Below are 14,865 nucleotides of genomic sequence, written 5' to 3' on the forward strand. Positions count from 1 at the left end.
CTATGGCATCAAGGTCGGGGAGACGAGTGAAAAAGGTATGAAATACTAACTTTCCCTTACAGTTGGTGTTCTCAAGGAAGATGGTGAAGTATGACAAAGGGGTGGATGTGGGCACAAAACCGGAAGCTATGGATGCATCCGTATTTGGTTTGGAGTGTCCACAACGTGGAAGATCTCAAGGGTTGTGAAAGTGAAAAGTGAGGAATGAGCTATCAAGCCCCCAAGTTTTATAATGGTTGCCTTTTTAAAATAAGGCACTTTTTTTTAAAATAGCTCAATAAAATGCATTTTTTAAATCGAACAACCAAATCACACTATAATAATGGACACTCGCCTCATTGTGACGTGTGGATTTATATAATACATAAAAATGATATCGAAACAACTTGTACACAAGACCCTATTGTTGAATTAAAATTATATTTGAAGTCCAAAAATTTTCAAAGCTAAGAGAATTGATTACAAAAGGGATTAATGTAAGAGTTACAAGGCTATAATAGTGATAACATAGTTCTATCCATGTCCCAACCATCTTGGACCTTCATTTTGTCTTCCATTCTCTTTCCAAACTGCAAACATTCAACAATAAGTGAAGAAATGAACGTCAAACTTTAATGAACCAAAAATTTGGTAAAAGGATCCCCACCTTGTGACCGACAAAACTGATCTGGTTGAAGGTCCTCAAAACACATAAGGGCTAAATATTCTCACACATTGTTGAGAGTCCAATGCTTGTTCACTTTGTTTACTTGGACAGCTTCCAAAGAATCATTAACATCATCACTATAATGTCAAATCTTGCAATAGTTCCATCTACACACTGTAAGGGAGTCCACACTCTAAGCTTACACATCCAACACAAGCATGATAAATGTTAACAACACAATTTTGTCAACCGCCCTCTTGTACGATATCCTGCATCCTTCTGTAGCTGCTACTCGCGAATCTATGCAGGTGCTTTCCTCTTTGTACTTGGCCATTACATGGCGCTCAGAGAGAAGATACAGCCAAGCATTTTCTATTAAATGTGTAAATTTAAATACACTAAGGGTATCCATTGCTGGTATTTGCATTCAGTGTCACCGAGCGGCCTTCCTCTTCACTCACATAGTCGGCCGTTACACAGAAGCCCATTATACTATTATAATGAATAACAAAATATGCACAAAAAGTTGGTACCCAAGTTGTTGCACCTCTCAATACAGACCACTGTGGCGTGCATTCAATTTCCTCCTAGCATGAAGGGCTCGGACTCTATTTTGCTTTCATGAAAGTCTGAAGCCAGTGGTGGGTTTTAACTCGCACCAACATTGCAAATAGCCTTCATCCCTAGTGATTGCACCTCAGAGAAGTAAAATTGCATCGTGGTTGTGCCTCAAAGCTGTACCCTTTGCGCTGCAACAATCGAGTGCTTCCTTGAAGCCGGTTTTATGCAGCACCTCCAACGCGCCATTGAAGTTGTTTGTTTTGCCTACGCAAGAGCTACACAAAAGATTGCAATGCAGCCTTTTCAAATTTGAGCCAAGCTAATGAACGACATTCACATCACCGCTGTAACCGCCTTGCCATTTCTCTCATATTCTGGGCAAGTTTGTTTCGCATGTATATATACAGGTGCCACTGCAGGATCGCCATGTGTTATTGAGGCATTAGGGTTGGGAAACTGCACTGAATTACCAAACAAAGCATCGCAACACTTCAACACAGAATTGACACATGATTCAGTACCTTTTCAATATGCAGTAAGGAATCAGGGAATAGAACAGGAACTGAATACAGAAAAGAGACAAAAACAAAATTCTCCATAGCCAAAGCTCTTCATCCTTCTCATTCCTTCTTCTTCATCCTGTTACAAGGGACGCAAGATAACTTACATTCAGAATTGAAGAGGTATAAGCCATTTTACTTACAAAAGGCTGAAAGAGGATATAGTGTGTCCACCACCCTCTTCCTATTGGCTAGCCTCTAATTAACCTTATTCCCAAAGGACCTCTAGTGGCCTCTAGTTATGCAAACATACTCAATGCATGTTGGTTGTAAGGTATGTGAGATTAGGATGAAAGCTCTTCTGAGAATACCACTAAAGAGAATAAGGAATGTTCCTATGAGTATGCATGCCATAATGTTTTTCCATAAGATTACTTGCCCAAGACTGTGAAAATAGCCCACTGCCTCCTAAACCTTCCCCTGGTTGACATATCTTATAGGCATTACCATCGCAGCTATATTTAAAGAAGAACACTCCTTTGCATCCAATGAGAGCAACCAAGGCCTTTCTGGGCTATCCCTTGCTGGCCATATCTTTCAATCATTGAATTCCAAGAAACACATAAAGATCACAAAAGTTTTTGACTAACTTGTCAGTACAAAGTACTACAAAAAAATAGTCACTTTACAGCTACCACTAATGGTCCACAGCTTCCTCTACTAGGTCTTGCATTTGGCATACATCTCAACCACAACATGACAATAAAAACTATCTTTGCATCCAACATAGACGGTCCAATGATTTCTCGAAAAAAACACTTCCAAGAAATTCTCAATTTGGATCCATTCCTACCACTCCCCGACTTCGAGTTCGGGAGGATCTGTACTTGTTGTAAAAGTGAATGAACCTCTAGACACACTTCTGAAAGCTTATGAGGCACAACCTAAAACTAATTAGACCTAGGAACAAAGATAGATCGCATACCATACGTGGAGTTAGAAAAGCAAAGGCTGGAGATGTGTCAGAAGATGATCTAAACAGCCCAAGCTTTGTTAGAGCCATCGACAAGAAAACAAGAGGGTGGGATGCAGGGTCCAGTTCCAACACCAATGGTCCCACCAAGACACGATCTTGAAAGGATAGATGAGATTCCCAAGGTTGAATTAGAGCCCTCCGAGTTAATAAAAAATCCAAGAGTAGTGAGAATACCACAGAGGCATCTAGTGGTTTCCATCCTATCATACGTGAGATATATAGAGAAGGTGATGGCTTCGATGAATGTTGGAAACAAATACGAGAAGAAAACAAAGAAAATGGGCTACGTTAGAGAGTTAACCGAACTTGTGATGGGAGGAATGTGTTTCTTCCCCCTATTGAGGAATTCGAGGCAGGGTCTTAAGCAGATCTAGATATTCACTCATATTGGGGGGATAGAGGATCTGTAAGATCTTTGGATAGCCAACCTCAATCCTTGAGAACCTTACCATCTTATATGGGAGAGTATGAAGCGAGGTCTGATAAAGAGGCAATACTATCACAAAGACTCTCCTCAAAAAAGGTGATGGACTCAAAAGGATTGATAGACATATTGTCTCCACCTATGACTTGCATCATTACGCTAGCTAAGCTTGTTCAAATACAACCAAACATGTGGGAGACAGTCAAAAAATACTTAGAAAATTTTGGTGTAAAGGATCTGATTTCACAGATATAAGAAGGGATTAGAGAGCTAGAGAAGCCTCAGTTAAACATGCGACCAATACCCTTAAACAAGGTAGGGGAGTATTGTGAAGGTGAGGATGGCAATACTATGATTTTTGTTGAGTTTCAAGGTGTTACAACCATGGAAATTCTTCACAATGGAGCGGGTGTGCCCATTACAACCAAAGAGACATGGAAGAAATGGGAAAAACCTGCCTTGAGAGCCACAAGGGTTAAATTGCAATTAGCAGGTGGTTATATGGAGAAACCCCTGGGGCTTGTAGAGAAGGTAATTGTTACTTTTTGCGGCATTGAGTATGAGCATACCTTTGCTATAGTAGATTTTGGCAACAAGAACAACTACGACATAATACTTGGACGACCATTCATGCGACAATTGAAGATGGTCCAAGACTGGGTAATATGATCATATATACCTTAGGCACATGGAAACCACAATGCACATAAACCTTATAGATCGTAGTTACAAAGATGTGAACCGAACCCCAGTTGAGGAGTTGGATTCAGCTACATTAGGATGATCTAAGTTTCCAACTTGGTTAGGTAGGGCAAAGGAGCTATGGATGTGTGGAGTATATCACTCCAAAAGTCTAAAACAAGAAGACTGTATTCTGGAAAGAGTGATTGAAGATAATGAATACGTTCCTGAATCCTTCCTTGAAGAAACTCTAGAGCCTTAGAATGGACACATATTCTAGCTACCCTAGATGTGTGTGCTATTTTGGATGGTCCCATGACAAAGTTTTGCGACAAAGATGGCGTTGACGTGGTTTCATAGTATATGGTTAGTGTGGTAAAAGGAAAAGATGAGGAACCAGTCTCTGAACAACCCTGAAAAGATGAACCAGTGAAAGTAGACAAAGAGGAGTTGTTTACAACTCTCGAGAGCATCTTGAGCGAGATGAGGATGCAGATAGTGAATGCTCTGACAACCCAAGTTAAATAGAGGAGATAGTAATGGATATCAAGTTCTATGACTTTCCAAATAAAAAACCTAGACGTCGACAAAGCTATACTATACGGAAAGGAGAACTGAGCATAGGGCTAGAGAGAATTCAATGCCTAGGACAAGAGGCAAAACACAATATTTGATATTTGCAAAAGCTGAAGATTTTTTTAAAGACAAAATTTTAAGGAGATTCTCTAGAGTTCAAGATCCAAAGACACGAGACAACATAAGAAACTTGAGAAAACAAACTCGAAAGGTTGAAACTGAAACAAAACCCAAAAATATAAAAGAACCAGGACTAGACAAGTTCAAAGAAACTAAATGGACCAAAGCTAAGAGAAAGAAGAAGTATAGAGAGCTCAAGAAAACTCTCAAGGAAGTGTGGATATGAAAATAGAGAGTGGTGAAGAAGAGGGTGAGAAAAATGACAACAAAATGAGCGTGCCTTCCCACTACAGAAAATTCACTATCCAAGACAAAAAGGTAGTGATGACACAACCCATATGAGAGTGAAAGGACAAGGAGCCATATGACGGGCCAAAGGATGCAAAGAAGATAGACTTGATAGAACCAAGAGAATAGCCAAGACCAGTTTATATAGCATCTAATCTGAGTCCCAAAGAAGAAGAGAATCTCGTAAGTCTTCTCAAGGAGTACAAGGACGTGTTTGCTTGGTCATATAAAGACCTAAAATGAGTAGATCCGACAATATGCCAGCACGCAATCCCATTAAAACCCAATGCAAAGCCTAATCAACAGAGACCATACACATATAATGATACATTTGCTAAGCGCATCAAGGAAGAGATTGATAAACTAAAGGAAGCAGAGTTTATCTACAAATTAGAACACACCGATTGGGTATCTCCAATTGTGGTAGTGCCCAAGAAGAATGGTAAACTTCGAGTGTGTCTGAATCTAAAGAAGGTTAATGCAACCACAATAAGGGACAATTATCCCTTACCTATCACTGACCATGTTCTAGAGCAAGTGGTAGGCAAGCGGACATATTCCTTCTTAGATGGAATCTCTAGCTACAACTAGGTCTCTATTGCACCTTAAGATCAATATAAGATGGAATTCGCCATAGAATGGGATATCTATGCGTATAGAGTCATGCCCTTTGGATTGACTAATGCCCCAACAAACATTCTAGAGATTAATGGCACATGCTTTTATAGAATACTTGAGGATATTCTTGGAAATTTATATGGATGATCTATGTGTATACTCTCTCTTTAAGAGATGAACATACGAAACACCTCAAAAAAGTATTCAAGAAGTGCAGGATGTATAGGATCTTCCTTAACCCAAAAAAATGTGTATTCATGGTTAGACAAGATAGAATCATGGGACAAAACGTCTCAGAAAATGGCATATCTACAGATTCGGATAAGATAAAGGCGATTGTATAGATGCCTAGTCAAAACAACACAAAGCAGGTACAACACTTTATGGGACATTTTGGTTATTACAAGAGTTTTATACAAATGTATGCAGCTAATGCTCAACCCCTGTGCATAAACTTACAGTCTTTGAGTGGACGGAGGAGTGTGAGGAGTCATTTCAAAAGTTGAAGATAGCACTCATATCCGCTCCAGTAGTAGTAAAATCACCAAATTGGGAAAAGATCTTTCATGCTCATATTTATGCTTCAACATGTGCTATAGGATGCATCTTGGCTCAGTCATGAGAAGGAAATATGGACTTCCCAGTCTATTATGCTAGTAGACAGCTTAACAATGCTGAAAAGAACTACACAACCACTGAGAGAGAAGGTCTAGGGATGATATATAATGTTAAGAAATTTTGACATTATCTCTGTCATAAAAACTAATATATAATACTCCTAAATGATTTTCTCATGTTAAACTGATCATTTAATATGGGGAAGTACCAGGAGAGTAAAAGTTAGAATATTGGTAAGACTGCAGACTGATGGTCTCTGTCAGGGATCCAAAGGAGGGGAAATAGGGATCCAAAGGGGGATAGCCTACAAAACAGCAATGTACTTAAATGGGGCTTAAAAGACCTAAGGTTCAACTCCATTAAGACTTACATAGGATAAGGTTCCAAAAATTAAACCTTTTATCCAATGGCCAAAGCATAGGGGAATTGGATGGTCATGGGAAGAATAAAAAGTCTTCCCACATCCCTAGGAAGGAGGGGGCGAGCCCATTTTGTAGGGGATGAGAGAGAAAGACACACAAACACACTCCAAGGCTTCCCCTTTACACAAAGGGAATACTGGACACATGTCAAGCTCCTAGGCCAGTTGCCCCCAACCTCCCCTCAAATCCTATTGGATGGCCATAGAGGTGGACCAATGAGAATTAGGCTAGAGTAAATTTAGTCTAATAAATTTAAAAAGCTTGATAAAAGAACTAATAGAAATTAAGTTCCCTAGAAGACTATTGGATAGTCTACTAAGGGGTCCAATGAGCATCTAGCAGCCGAATGGCTTGCCTGATTCCTATTGGCCAGAAGACAAAAAGGTACAATGATATTTATATGAATTAATTAAATACCTAAAGCTCTCGCAAAAGGGGAAAAGGGGGCACTTGTCAAAAGGCTATCAACTATGCTTCTAATTTGTGATTGGCTAAGCTTTACAGGAGCCAATGAGAGGCCAGCAAGAGCATTTAGCAAGAGGGGCCGACCAAGATGAGAGAGGGGCCTACATTTTACTCTAACACAATGCTACACACACACACACACACACACACACACACACAAGTCATGTGTGCAAGAATAACTCCATCTCCTTCTCCAAGCATTGAGAAGTAGAGGCCTACACCAAAAACTCTTGGCTATGGAATGCAAATCCAACCAAGAGCCAAGCTTCAATGGCATGCTCATCTCCTCTACCATGCTAATTACTAAGCTAAGCTATGCTATTAGAGTGATTATGTGAGGAGAATACTTCTTTCTCGTAAGATACCTCTTCTTCCTGTCAATCTATCCCCATTCCCTACTAGCTCTCACCAATTCTAAATGTGTGTGAGGTCTTGGGACTGAGGCTAGGGGCACTGGGTGTATTTTTCAAGCATAATTTGGTGTATGAAGCTTCCATCTTCATTACACCAACTAGTTTTATCAAGGAGCACAAAGATTGTATTGTAGAAAAGTCTCCTTTGATGGCAGAAGCTATAATACAAAGCCTTTATGGAGGGGGGACCGGCTCCATGTAAATCCAGTCCTCACATGTTGTCAATTGTTCTATTTCTCTCTCTTTTCAAGTATTGTCAATGCCAAATTAGCTAGGTGTAAATTGCTATGTCGCTTTCTCAATTAAGTACTCTCTCTATGCTCATTAGGAACTTGTTCTTAATAATGAAATGCTCACTATGTTATCAATTTCCGCTACACACAAGTTACTAGTGCATTAAATGTTACATTGGTATCAGAGCTATTGGTTTCTCTTTTCTTGATCAAGAAGAGAGGTCCTCAAGCTTTCTACAAATGGTTGGTTTTATTAATTGCAAAAGAGTAGTAGAATAGGGATTTTTCATCCTTGAAGCACGCCTGCTTTATGCAGTTAACGGGGACGCTGTCGAGAGCTATGGTCTTAATAATGGAGTCCTACGGGGATTTCTTATGGATTAACCATTATTGAGCTATTAGAAGCTTGAAAAGAACCAATGCTCTCTTGGCTCTATTGGACCCTCTCTTCTATTCCTTGCAAAACAGGTATAGATGCTTGAGTGATTATCTTTGACTCAGTAAAGAGGAGTAGCAACTAGGGCTTGAAGTGCCAAAGTACAAGTAAAAGTTTACACATAAAATTTGCTAGTATGGCTGACAAAGGAAAAGATATTGAAATGAATGTTGATGCTTTGATTTTGCTAAGGAAAGAGCAACTAATGATGCCCCTATGATTATAAACTATCTTGTTTCTAGGCTTCAACAAGCCCTGGGCAACCCATCCCTCCAAGGTAAAGTGCTACATCAATTGCGCACCCATGGTATTCTCCAAAATCCCCACCACAAAGAGAGAGTACCTAGAAAGCCTCCTAGAGAGACTTCCAAAAGAGGACTCTCTCCGATATGGGAAGAAGAAGAGGATACGTACAAAGGGCTCAAAAATCTACTACTCGATGATGCATCTCCTTGCCAAAGGAGAACTCAAGTTTCAATGGTAGAGCCCCCACCGAAAGAACAAGAAAGAAGTGAGTCTCCTGCCACCTCGGCAAAGATGGCTCCTCGAAGACGCAGGCAAAACACTCTCCAACACCCCCTAAATGGAGAAGACCATCGTACACTTCTCTACACCATAATTCAAAGAGGGACTAGAGAAAACAAGAGAAGAAAAAGGTGAGAAAGAGGTCACCTCTTCTCCATCTTCTTCATCCTCTTCCTCTTCTGAAGAAAGTGATGGTGCAGACAAGGAGGAACAAGGGAAGAAAAAGGCGAGAAAGAGGTCACCCTATTCTCCATCCTCCTCATACTCTTCCTCTTCTGAAGAAAGTGATGGTGCGGCTCTTGAACCACCTAAAAGAAGAGGCCACAGAAAATACTATGCCATGCAGAAGAGGTCGTCCAAGCTCAATAAGTTCAAAGAGGGAGGAAAGAAGATCTCTTTCCTTACCTACAATGGCACCTTTGGTGCTATGGACAAAGACTTGGCCTTCATCCAACAATTTAATGCGGCGTTTGGAGATGAGGGCTTCATGGAGTCCTCTAAGCTATGTCATGTAGCTATGCATTTTCAAGAGGAATCCCAATCCTCGAGCGATTATTTCCGAGCGGACAAGAAACCGAGCAAGCATAAGCAATGAAAAAGATTAGATCAAGATCTCAATAGTTACTCTATTGAGTATAGTGTAGCAAAGTAGCCATGTTGCATCTCAAATAGTGTCAAACAAAAGAGCCATACTCTTCCTTTAATGTGTTCACACACATTAAAATAGTCTCAAACAAAAGAGCCATACTCTTCCTTTAATGTGTTCACACACACATTGATACACAGTCATATCTTGCTTCAGTACCATCTTGCTGAGCACATTCCAAAACTCTATCTGTGCAAACTTATTCTCCATGGTAAATTCACATGTTGCAATTGTCATAAGTTCGTGCACAAAAAGATCAAAAGATGGTAACTCAAATGCCACATGTCCATCATAATGTGTAGGTAGCTCTTGAACTTGAATGATATCCTTTGCTTTCTTGAGTGCCATGTGTATGTTGTGAAGGCATTGCATGTAGTATACCAACTACTCTGGAGGGACCATCGGACTATTACTAGTGTGTCCTTCATTCCAATGCCTTGTGTGCTTTCAATAGAAATGCTAACCTTCTAGAATTGACATTGGCCATGATTGAAAAGGAGGCTAGGATTTGTTCACCACTAGCAAGTTCAGTAGCCTTTATCTTCACCTACTCTCCCATTAGAGTTAATGGATGAAAATTGAATGCATTAGTTATTTCATAATGTTGTATCACAAAAGAGATAGAAAGTGCATAGATGCTATCGTCAAACATAAGAACAATCTTGTGGCCACATTTGTCGTCCATAAATGGTAGCAAAGAGGGAGTCACAAAACCTTTTGCTGATTTGAGACAAGTAAGAGAAAAGGAATCAAACGGGTGTGTGTGCATGTGTGTGTGTGTGTGTGTGTGTGTGTGTGTGTGAGAGAGAGAGAGAGAGAGAGAGAGAGAGAGAGAGAGAGAGAAACAATTGATACTGCAACGTGAGCCCCTCTCTTGGATTGCTTGCTTCTTCTTTGTCGTGGATCTCTCTCTCTCTCTCTCTCTCTCTCTCTCTCTCTCTCATTCAAGCCAGACTTCATTATCTTTATTAACTAGGAGAGATGAAGGGATCGAATGAGAGGCATTTGGTCAGAGAACAGTGGCAAACTTTTGATGTAAATAACAACCAGAGCAAGCATGTTTTGTAATCAAAACTGACTCATATCCTCAAGGTAATGCAATGAAACATGATACAAGTAAATTGACAAAACAGTAGTAGCAAGCACAACTTACACAACAAAATAGGACCTTCCAACCAAATAAAAGGTTTTTACGAACTTCTCAATTGCCATACAAAGGAAGTGAGTGTCAATATCTGCTCCAAGTGATGGAGGTACAACGATCATTGCTCACTTGGTCAAGAAAGCCGAGAAAACAATGTTGTGACCAGAGTCGGAAAGATGGGCGGTAAGGTTGTCAATGGGGCTAATGCCCGTGTAGATTGCTTGGAACCAAGCACCCATAACAGCCAACATAGCGATTATGTCATTGTTTATCTCCTTAGTCCTAAGCTCCTTGATCTTCTCAAGAGAACCAGAGCCCCAACCAAGAGGGTCGAACCAGAAGACACCGGGATATTCAACATCTCTGCCTATTAGCTTGTTATTGGTGAAGATGGGGTCAGTATTCACTGATCCTGGAGTAATGATGTTTGCCCATCTTTGGCCCTTAGCTTAGCCTAAGAATATAAGCTCCACTATGAACAGGATAGTCGTAATTGTGAAATACTCGGCCTTTCCAGCTAAGTACCAGGATGGGGTGTTCAAAATTCCTGCTTTGGAATGAATATTTCAGCAGCACCCAACATAGCCACAAGAAGATTTAGAAATATTCTCATGTAGGAAAACGGAGTCTTTTTTCAGTGTTTTTCATACCATGCATAACATCATGAGCTTCTGCTCGAGAGGCACCACATACCTAGCTACGTATGATTGGGGGCAGCGGACTGCCGGCCCCCCCATCGGGCCGGCGGTCCCCTGCCCCCAATCGTACCTAGCTAGGTATGTGGTGTCTCTCTCACAGAAACTCATGATGTTGAGGTAAGTCACAATGTGGGAATTATTGTGAGAATTTGTCTAAAACTTCTTGTGAGCCCACCTACAGTCCACTATCTCTGATTACACAAACCACTTGAGAAGCTCGGGCTCGGATCCAAGACCAAGGGGGTCAAATCCAAAGTCCCCACGTAGGCTTCCATCAAGCCATTCCGAAGGAATGCTGCCAGGGAATCGCAAGGCCTGTCGGTTGTCGCCGCCGAAATAGTGAGGGCCCTCTTTGATGGAACAAATGTAGCTTCTACGGGTGCATCACGCAATGCCCGTCCAAACACAAAGGAGCTCTTGCTCATGCTGGATGCTACCATAGCTATGAGACTGCTAGAGGAGCACACCGCGAACGCCATAGCCACAAGCTCGCGGTGATAAATTTCAGCTGCTGCTCTCTATTCTGTTGGGTGCCCACAAGCACAATGACTCTCTCTCTCTCTCTCTCTCTCTCTCTCTCTCTCTCTCTCTCTCTCTCTCTCTCTCTCTCTCTCTCTCTCTCTCAGTTTTTTTTAAAAAAACTAAGAGACCAAACCCCCATATTCTCTCCGATCCTCTCTGCTATAAAACTCTCTCTCTCTCTCTCTCTCTCTCTCTCTCTCTCTCTCTCTCTCTTCATTTAATTATCCTGAGCAGGACTGAGTCGCGGAGCTAGAGTTGGCCGAGCAGGGGCTGCCTACAGAGGTTGCCTAGACAGGGCGGATCTACAGAACTGAGAGGGCCGAGCCTCGCATGGAAAGGTGAAAAGGGACGCCTAAAGGAGGCCGCTAGAGGTGGCGGGCTACAGAGGAAGGAGAGAGAGAGAGAGAGAGAGAGAGAGAGAGAGAGAGAGAGAGAGAGAGAGAGAGAGAGAGAGAGAGAGAGAGAGAGAGAGAGAGAGAGCGCATATTGTTTTTTCTGCTTGACATTGGCGTGATGTGAGGGATTGTGAACGCGTTTTGAAGGTGCCCCCGCCCTTCGTTCCCGCATGAACTTGGGACCGCTCTTCCTTTGCACCTCATTGTAGGGTCATATATGATGGCACAGAATGATTCATGGATCCAAGAGTTTGAGGATGCAGTCTGGATTGCATAGGATATAGCAGCCTGCATTGCAGAGCGCAACTCCGTAGCCCCCGTTGGCAGTGGGTCCCGTGCTGCTAACAATTCCCGCCTCGTTTTTTCCCACAAGCTAGTAATACATTGCTCTCTCTTTGACCTCCTATGCTCACTCAGTCATCTCTTAGTGATATTGCATGTTTGTTCTTTTGAAACTTTGTGTTGTGGTTGTCTGTGAATCCAAAATTGCCTCACTTACTAATGGATCCCTTAAAGTTGTCCATGTGCTCAATGGCACTCTGATCGTATATGATTGCTTGTCGTGTCTTGACTACAGACAGAATATCACCATGCTTGGTACCCACCTTGACAGCCTTCAGTCCCTCTTGAGCAATCCTTCCCTCACCAAATCTTTGAATGAAAAGGACTTAAGAAAACAACAAGACAATTTTCTGAGTCTTCATTCTAGGATGAATCAGATGTCAAACAGCCTAAATTCCTCCCAAGCTTCTAACACGATTAATCTATTGGGTCAGGATGGGAGAGGGGAACCTAAAGAGAACAATAGAACAATAGGCTTAGATAACTATGGAATTGCTCGGCTTCAATGACAGTCTGGCAGATCATGCGGGAGCAAGATGATGACCTTTTGAATCATGAAGAGACAATGACAAGCACAAAAAACATTGCCTTGGCTGTAAATGAAACGCTGGATTTGCACACAAAGCTTTTGGATAATTTAGATGACGACACAGACATAACAAATACACAACTGAACGCTATGCAGAGGAGGCTAGGCGTACTGGGGCAGAAGACAAGCAGTGGGTGTTCAGTGATGTCCCTCAACTTGATGGTTCTTTTGATTGTGATACTAGCCCTTACCATAATTGCGTTGATCCGATATTTGTGAGGTTTGCTAGCCCTCGTCATAATTGTGCTGATAGGGTACAGTGTGAGGTGTCTTTGTGCGAGCAAAGGATTGATGGTGAGGTTTTAGTATGTGGCCCTTTGGAATTCACAAGCTGTTGCTGACTTCTAAAGTGATTGCTGCTGGCAAAAAAAAAAAATGGTTTGACAAATAAGTAATGCATGTAATCATCATGTCTCATGATTCTATCAAAGCCGCCTCAACATTGACCATGGTCGGTGATTCAAAAGGAAGCTGTAACATAGAGTGTGTGTATGCTATGGGTAAATTCTTGTTTGGAGGACCTCCTTTTATCAAGGTTGAACTACTTTTTTCCTTCTGTGCAAGCAAAGATTGGTATCTGGTTTGTTAATACTGAATACCCAACAAGACATGAGACGTCTTATTTTGTGATGTTTGTTTTGAATTAGAGTAACGGATTAGTTTTTTCTTTATCGAGAGAGAGAGAGAGAGAGAGAGAGAGAGAGAGAGAGAGAGAGAGAGAGAGAGAGAGAGAGAGAGAGAGAGAGAGAGAGAGAGAGAGAGAGAGAGAGAGTTATTTCATGCACCATGTGGGGTGCCTGGCATTTTCTAAAAATAAGAGGGAGAGGGAGAGTCAACGGGCATTTTTGAAATTGAAAAGGACATGATATTAAGTTGAGACACATTTTTCCCAAACACCTAGGACGATGCCTTTCTAGAAAATTCTAGGCATATAACTCTATAAATTTTTGTTGTTGTTTTTGTAAATTGATTAAAAAATTCCTATATTGGTCAATTGAGGAAAAACATGATTTTATTGTAACAAAAGAAGCCTTTCATAATTAGTTATGGTGTTTGTCAATGATGTGTCGTGTAAGAAGGGTGTCTTTGTATGAAGATCACAGCCTTGTAGAGTATAGATAGGACAAGACGACATGGAAAAGATGATTGGTGTATAAATGAACTAATGAGGTGCAATAAATTGCTATCAAATTGATGTGTCTAAGATGAGGAAGGATGCACATGCTCTCAAGTATAAAAAATGACAATCAAGAACCAAAGTACTAGACATAGGAGCACTACAAATGACCTTACAAAAAGAAACTTACGATGACTTGAACATTAAGTACAGGGCTAGAGCTCTTATTATTCTATCAATCTTACTTTATGCTCAAACATGTGAAGCCCAAGCGAGCCTAAGAGAGAAGATAATATTTTCAAATATTGTGTTTATTTTCTTAAAAGTAAACTTTGATGTTTTGGAATTTAGGAGGTAGTCTATTCATCGATAACCCTTTTTGTTGTGGTGCATGAATATATAACAAATGATAAATAATCTATTCATGATAAAATTTTCTATATCGTGTCCAAACACTTGTTCGGGTTTGTCCTTGCTCGAAAAAAATCTCTCGGTGCATGGTAACACTCCATTTTCAAAAGTCCGCCAGGAAATGGTGGTGTAGCCTACGAGAAAACGGTGAAGCTCTCTCCCTACGAATCTATTCACAAATATGTAGACAAGTTTTGGGATTTATATCTCAAAGTCACTGTCTTCAAAAAGATGGATTTTGGAGAGCAAAAACAACAATTTCGTGCGGGTTTAACTGAGGATATGGCGGAGTATGTTAACTCCCAAAGGTCACGCACCATATCTGCAGTCATACACCATACCATGGTGGCTTCACAAATCAATTTCCAACAAGGGGCTAAGAGAGATCTTAAGCCCACAGAAAACAAGGACCGTAACGAGCCTAAGGGGAAGGACAATA

At 41.0% G+C, this 14,865-nt stretch overlaps 2 pseudogenes; one reads left to right on the top strand and one right to left on the bottom strand.

Moving 5' to 3' along the window:
• Positions 1-10,477: 10,477 nt before the first annotated feature.
• Positions 10,478-11,529, bottom strand: LOC147430382 (photosystem I chlorophyll a/b-binding protein 2, chloroplastic-like; annotated as a pseudogene).
• A 658-nt stretch (positions 11,530-12,187) lies between these two features.
• On the top strand, positions 12,188-13,117 carry LOC147430383 (syntaxin-52-like; annotated as a pseudogene).
• The last annotated feature ends 1,748 nt before the right edge of the window (positions 13,118-14,865 follow it).

Source organism: Adiantum capillus-veneris, chromosome 22, assembly GCF_014529385.1.
Source record: "Adiantum capillus-veneris isolate H3 chromosome 22, ASM1452938v2, whole genome shotgun sequence".
NCBI classification, from domain to species: Eukaryota; Viridiplantae; Streptophyta; class Polypodiopsida; order Polypodiales; family Pteridaceae; genus Adiantum; species Adiantum capillus-veneris.